Source organism: Canis aureus, chromosome 16, assembly GCF_053574225.1.
Source record: "Canis aureus isolate CA01 chromosome 16, VMU_Caureus_v.1.0, whole genome shotgun sequence".
NCBI classification, from domain to species: Eukaryota; Metazoa; Chordata; class Mammalia; order Carnivora; family Canidae; genus Canis; species Canis aureus.
In genome coordinates this window covers 59,220,640-59,226,380 of record NC_135626.1, presented here as the reverse complement: position 1 = coordinate 59,226,380, position 5,741 = coordinate 59,220,640, and positions in this window count along the sequence as shown.

The window sequence follows — 5,741 nt, the reverse complement described above, 5'->3', positions numbered from 1 at the left end:
GTATTTGTATGAAAGACACCATTTTATCCTTGAAAAAACCATCTGCTGTCATGTCCTGAGGCCATTGTTTAATAATCTGTAGTGTGACTTTTAGGGTACCCACTCTGCAAGGATTTCAAACATTACTGTATGTAAAAACCCTGATGCAACAAGGACCCAGTTTCTGCCCCTTTCATTCTCTATCCTCCCACCAGCCTGTGTTTCCTCAAACCCCACATTGAGAATCTGGGCCACGCGAAAGGCTTCGTAGCTCCTTTTACCACCAGGATTTGGACCCTGAAATCGGGAAGAACTCTAAAGCTCCTAAACTGAATAAAGACCCTGGATGAAGGAGGGTGTGGAAGACAAAAGCTAATTTCATACGAATAGGACAGGATTTGCTTTGCTCAGAAGGGCTGCAGTCCCAGCTCTCGGCAGCAGGTGGTGGCATATTGTCTCTCCCCCACCCACCCCTTTTCTGGACAGCTCAGCTTGTCTTTTTCAGGTTTTCCCAGCTGTTCTTATATATTTATTACTCCGTGTGAACTTTAGTATCCATTTAGGATCTAGAAAAAATGTTTGGGTATTTTAATTGGAATTGCATTCGATTTATAAATTTACTTGGGGAGAATGGACGGATATATTACATTGAGTCCTCTTCTCCAAGAACAAGAGACGGTTCTCATACAGATTTCAAACAAACCTTGTTGAATGCACTGCTCAGTATTTTATCTTCCTGTTGCTGTTGTAAGTGGCTTTTCTCTACATTATATCCTCTCCCTGATAATTGTGAAGGGTGTACTATTCTATCATATCATCTGCACATAGATTATTTACTAATTGTTTATGCCTCTGATTATCTCTTTTCTAAATCTTTTGACTGGTGAGTCTGGAGTGAACTAACACAATAGTTTACTCTACTTTGGATCCAGATAAATGAGGTTCAGCCTTTTTGTTTGGGTAGCCTGAATTTTAATTTGAGAAGGTAGATTTCGGAGGTCCTCTGCTGATAGTATATCATAGAATATGCTATATGGTGTTGATAGAGTAAGGTGGCAAAGATGTGGGAAACAAAAGCAAAAGAAAGATTAAGTTTCAAAAAAAAAAAAGAAAGATTAAGTTTCCTTTTTACTTACAGCCCATTGACAAGTCCTTAAACAGGTAGAGTGACCTTCCTCTAGGAACTCAGCTGCCTCGACATTAATACTTTGTGAAGAGCAAAAGGCAATCCTAGCCTGACCCCCAGGATCTTGCAAGCCTACTTTAACATATAAAAATGCCTTTGGAAACTTCCTTTATCTCTACCCTCCAAGATCCATGTTGACGATCATGCCCCAAGCATATGACCCACTGATACCATCAGAAGAGTCTCATGACTGAGTTTTTACTAAACAGTAATAAATGACCCTTCCCTAAAAATAGCCCCCTCGGGATCCTGGAAACCCTGTTGTCAAAATACCTGGGAGGTTTATGCTGTCCCTACCCACCACCCCCCCAAACTTGGAAGTATATCATGGGCCCCTCCTCATGACCCCAGTGCAACTCTTTCTGCCCATAGATCCTGTCCCTGTGCTTTAATAAACCCCCCTTTTGCACCAAAGATGTCTCAAGAATTTTCTTGGCCTTGAACCCTCTTCCCTACATCAGCAGGATATAAAATTAACATAGAAATCAACAGCCTCTTGACCAAGAAAAAAAAAAAATCCCCTTTCTAGGAATTTACCCTGAAGAAATATCTCCAACAATACAAAAATAAATATGCACAAGGTCGTTCCCAGCAGGTTGTTCAAAATTGCAAAATATTGGGAACTGCTGAGATATTTAAACATAAGAGATGGAAACATGAGGAATGGTACATCCACACAGTGGAGGACTGGGCAGCTGAAATAAAGTGAGGAAGATCTCTGCAAACTGACATGGTGTGGTTTCTAGGGTATATTGTTAAGTTTTTTCAAAAAGTAAAGACAAGGGGTGCCTGGGTGGCTCAGTCAAGCACCTGACTTTTGGTTTTGGCTCAGCTCATGATCTCAGGATCTCAGATCTGGGCTCTGTACTCAGAGTGGAGTCTGCTTGTCCCTCTCCCTCTGCTCCTCCCCTGTTTCTTGACTCTCTAAAATAAGTAAATAAGATCTTTTTAAAAAGCGGGGGTGGGGGGATGCCTGGGTGGCTCAGCGGTTGAGTGTCTGCCTTCGGCTCAGGGCATGATCCTGGAGTCCCAGGATTGAGTCCCAGGATCGAGTCCCACACTGGGCTCCCTGCATGGAGCCTGCTTCTCCCTCTGCCTGTGTCTCTGCCTCTCCCTCTCTCTCTCTCTCTGTGTCTCATGAATAAATAAATAAAATCCTAAAAACAAAGTAAAGACAAAAGAATATTTACAGCATTATACCTTTTACATAGGAAATAAGAAATAAAATAGGCACATACCTGCTTATTTTTGCAAAAAAGAAACCTGAGGAAAATATACCAGAAACCAGTGAGATTAGTTACCTAAGTGGGCTGTCGGGTAGGAACATTTTTCCTTTACCCTTCAACGGTTCTTCCATTGACATGACATTGACATGACACCAAAAATAGGAGAAAATCTAATTTAATTTAATAAGTATGGGAACCTCACATACATGAGAGGTTCAAAGACAAAAAGGTATATGCATATGATGTAAGAAAGACATTAGAGTTCAAAGCCAACAGCCAAGAAAGAATTCTTGAGATGTCTTAGGTACAAAAAGGTGGTTTTATTAAAGCATGGGGTCAGGACCCGTGGGCAGAAAGAGCTGCACTGGGGTCATGAGGAGTGGCTCATGATATCCTTTCAAATTGGGAGAGGGTTAGGGAGAGCTTAAGTCTCTAACGGGTTTTGGAAGCAAGGTTTCCAAGACCTTGAGGGGACTAGCTGCTGTTGGGGAAAGGTAATTTATTACTGTCTAATAAAACCTTAGACATATCAGTGGGGGGCACCTGGGTGGCTCAGTTGGTTAAGCCACCATCGTGATCCCAAGGTCCTGGAATTGAGCCCCATTGTGGGGCTCTCTGCTCAGCGGAGAGCCTGCTTCTCCTTATCCCTCTGCTGCTCCCCACTGCTTATGCTCTTGCCCATTTAAGAAAAAAAAAAAAAAAGATGTATATCAACAGGTCATATGCTTGGGGAATGATTACCAACATATAACTAGAGTTTAGAGATAAAGGAAGTTTCTCAAGGAACTTTTGTATGCTAAAGTAGAATCACAGGATCCTCGAGATCAGACTAGGATTGCCTTTGCCCTTAGCAAAGTATGAACATGGAGGCAGCTGAGTTCCTAGAGAAATGTCACTCTGCCTGTTTCAGGGACTTGTCAATGGGCTGTAGATAGAAAGGACATTTAATAATTTCTCTTCTGCTTTTGTTTCCCACATCAGTTTATATGCCCTTGATATCATTTTGGAGTGGTGTTTTTGAGGTCCGGAGTTGACGGCCAAGGAAGAATTCTTAGGATGTCTTTGGTGCAAAAAAAAAAAAAAAAGGTGATTTTATTAAAGCACAGGAACAGGGGCACCCAGGTGCCTCAGTAGGTTAAGCATCTGCCTTTGACTCAGGATGTGATCCCAGGGTCCTAGAATTGAGTCCTGCATTGGGGTCCCTGCTCAGCTTCTCCCTCTGCCCTTCCCCTTGCTCATGGTCTCTGTCTGTCTCTCAAATAAATGAATCATTTTTTAAAAATAAGAAATAAAAAATAAAGTACAAGGACAGGACTCTTGGGCAGAAAGAACTGCTGCCCCAGGGTGGTGAGGGGTGGCGGGTTATATACTTGGGAGCTGGGGGAGGTAAGGAAAAAGGGAGGCTTCCAAAGAGACTTTCGTATGTTCAAAAAGACACACAGGATCCTGGAGGCCTGGCTATTTTCAAGCTCAGGTTGTTTTTTTCCCTCTAGCAAAGCATCAACATTAAGACAATCGGGAGTTTCCTGGAGATGTTATCCTCTGCCTGCCTCAAGTATGTGTGGATGGCCTACAGGTTATAAGGACGCTTAATTTTTTTTCTTTTGCCTTTGATTCCCACATCACTGTCCTGAGCAAAGGAATGGAATGGAAGCTCCGGCTTCAAAGGGAAGGAAAGCAATTCGTAAGGCGATGAGAAAAGTAGATCTTTCATAACTAGATGTTTGCCCTGCCATAGAGATGGGTCCCTCCAAATTTATATCTGGCAGTAGCTCTTATTCTGGGAAAGAACTGCAATGTAGATTCACCGAGGTAGTTAAGGGAAGACTTTCGATTGAGCCCACAGGTCTTAATTGCCTTCAGTTAGTTCTAAGGAGTCCACAACCAAAGTGGCACATTTTGGAGAGGCTTGTTCTTTTTTTTTTTTTTTTTTTTTTATTGGAGTTCAATTTGCCAACATATAGCATAATACCCAGTGCTCATCCCATCAAGTGCCCCCCTCAGTGCCCATCACCCAGTCACCCCCACCCCCTGCCCACCTCCCTTTCCACCACCCCTTGTTCTCTCATGTTCTGTCTCCCTTTCTGATGTTTCCCACTCATTTTTTCTCCTTTCCCCTTTATTCCCTTTCACTATTTTTTATATTCCCCAAACGAATGAGACCATATGTTTGTCCTTCTCTGGTTGACTTACTTCACTCAGCATAATACCCTCCAGTTCCATCCACTTCGAAGCAAATGGTGGGTATTTGTCGTTTCTAATGGCTGAGGAATATTCCATTGTATACATAGACCACATCTTCTTTATCTATTCATCTGTCGATGGACACCGAGGCTCCTTCCACAGTTTGGCTATTGTGGACATTGCTGCTAGAAACATCGGGGTGCAGGTGTCCCGTTTCACTGCATCTGTATCTTTGGGGTAAATCCCCAACAGTGCAATTGCTGGGTGGTAAGGCAGGTCTATTTTTAACTCTTTGAGGAAGGAGAGGCTTGTTCTGAGCCCCTTGAGGGTAGAAAGGATGAGAGGGTGTGGGGAGGGAGTGACACTTTTCCAATTGTACCTTTGCATAGCTTTGCCTTTTGTACCATTTAAAAAAAAATCCAACTGGGTAAATTTGAAGATCTAATTGGCTTTATTTAACAACCATGAATTAATGAATTGAGAAGCATCTCATCTAACAAATAGAAAGGAGCTCCCAGGAGCTGTACAAAATAAAAGGCTTTCTTATATGGTCTCATTCATTTGGGGAATATAAATAATAGTGAAAGGGAATAGAAGGGAAAGGAGAAGAAATGGGTAGGAAATATCAGAAAGGGAGACAGAACATGAAGACTCCTAACTCTGGGAAACGAACTAGGGGTGGTGGAAAGGGAGGAGGGCGGGGGGTGGGGGTGAATGGGTGACGGGCACTGAGGGGGGCACTTGACAGGATGAGCACTGGGTGTTATTCTGTATGTTGGCAAATTGAACACCAATAAAAAATAAATTTATTATTAAAAAAAAATAAAAGGCTTTCATAGGCTGAAGATGGTTGGGCGAGGGGCGGTTTCTAACAAGAGTACATTGTTTCAGGAAAAGTCACCTTCCTTTGGGGGAAGGGTGGGGGGTCTAGCCTGCAGATCACCTCCCGAGGGCTGATCAGGTAATTCCAGATTGACTGGTCGAAGGTCATCTTCAAGCGAGAGGCTAAAATTGCAATTACTTTAGATATTAAGTCTTGGTTTGCTGACTTGTGGGTTTAGCACAACTGACTGTGTTTTGAGCCTGTTGTCTCTTTTTTCCTTTAACAGAAACTTAATCCTCACAAAATATTTAAATCAGCAAGGATGGGTGAAAAATCCCACCAT